Source organism: Bidens hawaiensis, unplaced genomic scaffold, assembly GCF_021521415.1.
Source record: "Bidens hawaiensis isolate Kalapana, Puna unplaced genomic scaffold, B.hawaiensis_p1.1 tig00032718_1, whole genome shotgun sequence".
NCBI lineage: Eukaryota > Viridiplantae > Streptophyta > Magnoliopsida > Asterales > Asteraceae > Bidens > Bidens hawaiensis.
In genome coordinates, this window is record NW_027495576.1 from 76991 (window position 1) to 84607 (window position 7617).

Consider the following 7617-nt stretch of genomic DNA (forward strand, 5'->3'; position numbering starts at 1 on the left):
CACGTTTTGCTCTTTTGAGGGCCAAGCCACTAATAAACTCCTCGTTTCTACTGACAGCACCACCCAAAAGTTTCACACCATGCACCGGCCTACCAATCTCCCCGGAAATAAACCCTCTTGAGTCTTCGCCCCATCACATGTAGGCTAAAAAAACTTCAGTTTTTTTTATGTTGAGAAGGAGGCCCAAAGAGGGGCCCTCCACTCTGATGATGTCTAAAGCCTTGGCAACCTGAGTAGCGTCTCCAATAAGGGTCCCATCATCCAGGGACCAGGCGTGAAAAAGAAGCTTACAGCGATCTCTGATCCGGTGGACAAGGGGGTGTAAAACAATGGCAAACAGAAGAGGCCCTAAGGGATCCCCTTGCTGAACCCCTGTGGAAGACCAAATATTATCATTTCCCACATAAAGCCTAGCTGGTTGCCCGTATAAAAAATCAACCCAAGCAGAGATGGATGGACACATTTTCCTTACCTCATTTAAAAGAGCAGTTCTATCCAAAAGGTTAAAGGCATTCGAAAAATCGACGGTAAGCATAGCCAACGACCCGTCTCGGTGGTGCGCATTTACAAACCTATTCGCACTATGAAGAACTGCCTCAGCCCCGTTTGGAACCCCGACCCCAAACTGAAAGTCGCCAAGGTATTTGGCCATATCCTTCCCCACCCCCTTCATAGCCACCTTGGAGACTACTCTCCTCCAGATTGAACCCACTGCAATAGGTCTAATACCATTATCGGGCTTGAGAAGAGGCGTAAGGGGAGCAGATGCAACGAACCCCGCCAAACTCCTAGGGCACCCACCCCTCAAACATAAGTTAACCATAGCTGCAGTCGCCCTAAGCAGACTAGCCGCAATCACAGACCCTTCCCCACAAAGGGCGTCCAAAAGGTGTTGAGCCCTCAAACCATCTCTCCCACACGACGTCCCTTTAGGGAAGGATTTGATGCACACCAGTACACTGTCAGTCTCTGCTACAAGGGGAGGCTCTGCTGGTAAGAAAGCGGGCATGGTAGGGGGAGGCATACACGGGTGTTTATCCTCGAGAGCCTTCAAAGTTTTCTTATTAAGTGGTGCGACCCCAGAAGAACATAGAACCTTAACTGCAACGGTAAAATGACCATCGGCAACCTTACGTAAACATTGCTTGACGTTAGAACCCCTATCCTCGTTTTTTTTATCAGACCCTTTTTTAAAACCGTTTGGGCCCTCCATCGCAGGTTGAACAAACAAAGACTGAATGAGAGTGCCAAACCCCTCACGATCACCCCATTGGGCTAGCGCCCGCTGTATACTGAGGCATTGACCGGTTTTCCTGTTGCCCGACCTCTTATCCTGGCGGTTAACTGGCGTAAACACACGCAGCGTACACCGAGGTAAAAGTAGCAGACGAATCCACGCATCAACCGAATCAGGCATAGCCACCACGTTGTCCAAAGCTGTGGTCAAGGCTTGGGCAAACGCCATGCGACAACTAAAAGGGATGCTCTTAACAGTTTTAATAGGAAGAGAAAAAACCCGGTCAAGGAGAGCTACATCCACACATGCCTCTTCAGACGAAGAAGCCCCGTTGTGACACACGGTCTAGGGACTCCCACAATAAAACCCTCCTCATCCCCTTCCCTTGGCATAAACCGAATAACCCGATCTTCATGGTGACACGCCCAACATGGTGACACGCCCAACGGAAAGTTAAATAGAAATTAAAGATTCTAACTGCTCAGTAAATTAAAGTCATTTTTTATATCAAAGACCTATCAGTAAAGTAAGAGCGTCATGATTTTTTTTGTGTGAGGTCGTGAATTGAAGCCTTGCCCGAAACATTTTGTTTCAGGTTGTGTTAGAAGTTTTTTCTAGTTGTAGGTTTTTCTCATTGGTGGTTGGGCCGGTTCACCACATTCTATTATTTGGATAGAAGAATGATCCATTTACCAGAGTGATTCACGTGTTCGGGCCTTTGCAGTTTTTAAACAAAATAAAAAACATTTTTTTTAACAATCAACAAAAAGTATCAATAAATATGAAACAGCCAGAGGGAAGTGAGCCAACAAGGACCAACAACAACCGATAAAAGATATGAAATTGATTTATGGAAATAGCCTACCAAACTACTCAAACCCACGGATACAACGAAATTACAAACAGTCGAATTTATGTATTCTACATTCAACAATTATTGTTCATATAGAAAGTGAGAGACTCCATCTTTCGGTTGTAGCAGTTGGCTAGCTATCAAGAAAATGCATCTTTAATATTTTATAAATAGCAGTTATTTCAAAAAGTTAAGTATATATAACTTAGTTTTAAAAGTTCTCATGATTCATGATTTGCATATACACAAAAATACATGACAAAGAATGTGTTCTCTTCTCTCTGGTCACATTTAGTTAGGCTGAGTGTAGTAGGCGACACTTTAGGCGAATTTGGGGCGATTTTTTGGTGGAACACCGCCCCTCCCCCCACCCCCCACCGGCGATAATTGGGCGAAAATGGGCGGGGGCGGGATATATTTGTCGCCCTGTTGAAGAAGAAAATAATAATAAATTAATAAAATGACCGTTGTGAAACTGTCCAATTTAAAAAAATAAAATTAAACAATATATATATATATATATATATATATATATATATATATATATAAACATACACCATTCTTCTCCATTTTATATCCATTTTATACACAAATCATACCTAATTTCTTACAAAAAATAAACAAAATGAATCCTAGAAAAGCTACGTCGTTGCTCGAAATGGAATGTGGTACCAACCGTTCCGGCCGCCCGACGAGCCGACTCATCCCGGCCTTCAAAAAGGTCGAAGACATCGTTGTCGACGAATCCGAGCACATCAAACACACCCTCCGATGCTCGTAGCTTCTTTCTCGACGACACGGTCAATTTAGCCGATGATTTGAATATACCTGACGAAGATGAGGTAGAGGAGTTGCCTCGACCACGCGGGAGATCGAGGAAAAATAAGGGGGAATGTTCGTCGTCAACACGATTCAATACGGAGCCCGTTGAAATAAACGAGTTGGTCGGTCGCTTGGAAACAAATGTCACCGTAATTGGAGCCAACATTCAAGCAATCAACAAACAACAAGAAAAGCTGAACCAGACATTCGAATTAAAACAAATGAAAGACGACTACGAATCCCTCAAAGCGGAGGGGTTTCACGAGGATGCCGAATTATTGATGCAACGCCGACGTGAAAAAATGCGCAAATATTACGGATATTAGTTTCTTTTTTAGTTATGTTTTTTTTTCTTTAGTTATGTTTTTTAATATTTTTAGTTATGTTTTTTTTATTTCTTTTTAATTTTAATGCATTTTTATTTAATTATTTAAATAAATTGGTTTTTATTTAATTAGTTTAATTATAAAAAGAAAATAATAAAAACGCACACTGTGGGCCCAACTTGTAGCCCCTACACCATTACACCCCAAAAACAAATTTCCACTCTATGCTGACTAGACGCCACGTGTCATAATTCGTCCCTAATTGTAGCCCATCCACCACACCTAGCCTTAAATATGTAGAAATCTTAACATGTTGAAAGCAACCATATATTCAGCTGCTTTTCCTTTTCTTTTAACTGTTTTAAGTTGCCTTTTACGGTGAAAAACCAAACAACATAATAAAACTCTCTCTTTATGCAATTTTATAAAGTTAACCTACAAACTACCTTGACACATCAAGTACATTAATAATAATAATAATAATAATAATAATAATAATAATAATAATAATAATAATAATAATAAGCTAACCTTGTCACATGAACTTCTCGGTTTAATCAAATGAAATATGAATTAATTCCTTTTATTTTTCATATACGATATATTAGGTTTTAATAATCAAAAGTATAACATATTCTTTAAACACATGTTATTGCTGGTGTCAATGCGGTGGAACCTATGAAACCGGCTTTTCAGAGAACTTGTAGAAGAGCAAATTTATTTACGTTTTAAAAAAATTTCAGCCTTTTATTGTGTTAAAAAATTAGTCAATTGTTAATTAGATGTAATGAAGTTAATGCTTATGAGCAATTGAGCATATATTATTATTATTAGCAATATAATTTTGAGCAACAAAAATCCAATTTGTCTTTTAAGGCTATTACAATATTAAATAAAATAATGTAATTATAAAATTTGGCTAGTCATCATTATTTTAAACAAGTTGAAAATTATTTATTATAATAATTATAATTTTGCTCAAACTCCATAGTTGTTTTTCTCATCTCACCCAACCACTCAAAATCAAAATCAAAATCAAAATCAAAACCAAAACCAAAACCAAAACCTCAACTCTCAACTCCCATCTCTCTACTCACTCAAGTCTTGTTCTTGTTCCGGTTAAATTCAAACCCACACCCACGGCCGCCATTCATTCATCCTCTCTGTAAACTTAATCACACGCACACAACATTCAAATTCAACGCCACAAATCTGTATCAATCAATTATGAAGAAACTACGAAGCTTGTACATGCACATAAAACACCCACGCCCACACACCATCAAACGCAAATGGATCTACTACCCATTATTAGCCCTCGGCCTCTGTCTCTTAACCCTAACCTCTATCGACACCAACCGCATCTCCAACACCTCAGATTTCATCGAACACAACCTCCGACCTTATTTCCGGTTCCAAACACGACGCCCTTATGCTCCGCCGAACCCTGCTTGCTCTCTACCACCCGAACAACCGATACGTTGTCCATTTAGACGTTGAATGACTTTGTGGCTACTCATCCGGTGTTTGTCAAGTTTGGTAATGTGGTCATGATCACCAAGCCCAACCTCGTCACGTACCGTGGACCGACAATGGTGGCGAACACGCTCCATGCCGCAGCCATTTTGTTGCGAGATGGGGCAGACTGGGACTGGTTTATTAATCTTAGTGCCTCGGATTACCCTCTTGTTACTCAAGATGGTAACTTTTTATTAAATTGACTGAATTTAATTAATACATATTGTTGATTGATTTTGTGTCTGTTGCAGATCTGATACATACATTCTCTGGGCTGCCTAGGGATCTTAATTTTATTGATCATACAAGTGATATTGGATGGAAAGAGTGAGTTTTTAGTTTATTCAAATTTTTGAAATTTTTAGCTGTGATAATAATGTGTGTTGTGATTATGTAGGTTTCAGAGAGCGAAGCCGGTTATTGTAGATCCGGGATTGTATATGACTGAAAAATCGGATGTCTTTTGGATCACACAGAGAAGAAGTGTACCAACAGCCTTCAAATTGTTTACAGGTTTTTTATTTTCCTATTATTCAGTGATAGTAACTGTGATATAGACATATAGTTAGGGCTGTAAACAAACCAAACCGAACAAAGCCTTGTTCGTGTTCGTTCATTAAGGTTTAATCGGACAAACAAACGGATGGTTCATGAACGCATAGCCGAATGAAATTTATTTGTGTCCATGTTCATTCGTTAAGGAAATGAACTTGTTCGTGTTTGTTTGTTAACTTTCTAAACGAGCGTACAAGGACAAATATTAAAGCCTTTAAAGAAGGTGTAAAAGGTCTAAGTTCCCAAAAGTTTAAATGTTTGGATGATATAATAAAAAATATAAAGTATAAATAGGCTTTATAAAGCAACACGGGAAAACGAATATGAATGAACTTGTACGAACGGACATTAATGGGAGTTAATGAACGAACATAAATCAAAGAAACACGACTTTTTTTTCATGTTCGTTCACTTAACTAATCGAACGGAATTTGTTGTTCATGTTCATCCGTTTATCAAACAAACTTTCTGTTGAATGTTTCACCAACAGTTCGCTGAACGTTTGGTTCGTTTGACATATGAAATTGAAATAAAAAAAATGCCATTCATTTAATTTACTTTACACCATATCATTCGATTTTGAATGTGAAATTGAAAAGAGTTTAAATTGTTGCATTTTATCATAGGATCTGCTTGGATGGTTTTATCTTGTTCATTTATTGACTTTTGTATATGGGGATGGGACAATTTACCTCGAACGGTTCTAATGTACTATGCAAATTTCATATCATCACCCGAAGGCTATTTTCATACAGTTATATGTAACGCAAAAGAATTCAAAAACACAACTGTAAACAGTGATCTACACTTCATAGCATGGGACAACCCTCCAAAACAACATCCTCACCACCTTACATTAAAAGACATGTCTAGAATGGTTGACAGCAACGCCCCGTTTGCAAGAAAGTTCCATCAAGACGAACCCGTGCTTGACAGGATTGATTCTGAATTACTGGGCCGAGGCCCGGATATGATTGTTCCTGGTGGGTGGTGTGTCGGGAGTCGTGAAAATGGTTCAGACCCGTGTTCAGTGCTTGGGGATGTTACACGCGTTGATCCTACGAGTGGGGCGAAACGGCTCGGGAAGCTTGTGAACTCGCTTTTGTCAGATAGAGAGTTTTAGACCGAGACAATGAAAATAGATGTTGATGGGTATGTATGGAGAAAATGATTAATGTCGTTTGGATGTGTAGATTTGTGACAAGTGGCGGGTGCTAGACTCGATTCTGGACATACTGATGAAGAGAGGAAGGTGTTGGTGATGGTAAATGGTAATGAGTTTTTAGTTACTTTGATGTGTTGTAGTTGCTGTGAGTAAATTCTTTTGGAACCCTGATTCATCAAATTTTAAGGGTTTTTTAAGGGTGGTGGTGATAAGGGTTGATTGTAATGAAAACAAATAATTTGATGCCATTTTAGCAGGCAAGCACAAGAACAATGATGTAAAATATATCACAGATTCAAAACATGAGTTTGTGATTGGTAAATGATTTTAGCTAGTCACTTTGTAAAAGTTATAATTCTTATTTCTTTTTAAAATTCGTGTGCTAATTTTAGTCTAGTACCCAATACTAATTACGGGCAGCTAGTATCGTCGATACAGTTGCTAATATTAGGCTATGTGTGTTTAAATAGCCCATGATTTAAAATATGCTTGAAATTAACTCGTTTACCAACGAAACTTAGCTTGGCCTGGGTTGGTTTACAAACCGAGTCTGCTCGGATTTGCTCGTTTGCCAACAAATCTGAGTATAATGTCATTTTATTTAGTATTACGCTTTTTGTGACTTAACTTGTGTAAGTTTGAGTATAATATAAACTATGTTTAGTATTTGAAGTTTTTTGTGTGCTTGGTTTTCCTTTTTTTTTTAATTAAATAAAATTATTCGCGAGTTTTTGTTTTCTTCATTTTGTTGAACTTAGAATTTTGTGTGTGTTCCCGAGTTTTATTTGAGGAGAGAAAAGAAAGGGAGGAGAATTGAAAGAGAAAAGAAATAGAGGGGGAGGAAAATGTGTCACTTCATGAGTTAACATGTATTTAATGTTATACACACACATTTTCTCTCATAATCTCTCAAATTTGGAAGGATGGGTATGAACTTCATTTTTCTAGCTTTTTCTCTCCCCTCCCCTCTCTCTCCTAAAAAAATCTCTGGAACATGATTGCTTCACATTTTCTTCTCATTTCCTTCCCTTCCACTCGGGAAGAGTGTGATATACGGTAGAGATGGGAAAGGCCGGTGGGTTTGGTATCTTGCCGTTTTTTGACTCATTAATACTAGTAGTGGGTTTGTCCTAAATTAGCT

The 7617-nt window shown here is 38.6% G+C and overlaps 1 pseudogene across 1 annotated transcript; it reads left to right on the forward strand.

Moving 5' to 3' along the window:
* Positions 1-4465: 4465 nt before the first annotated feature.
* Positions 4466-6568, forward strand: LOC143583911 (beta-glucuronosyltransferase GlcAT14A-like; annotated as a pseudogene). The gene is made up of 4 exons (XR_013144266.1): positions 4466-4939; positions 5008-5083; positions 5154-5269; positions 5938-6568. The product of XR_013144266.1 is annotated as a beta-glucuronosyltransferase GlcAT14A-like (transcript).
* Positions 6569-7617: the final 1049 nt, after the last annotated feature.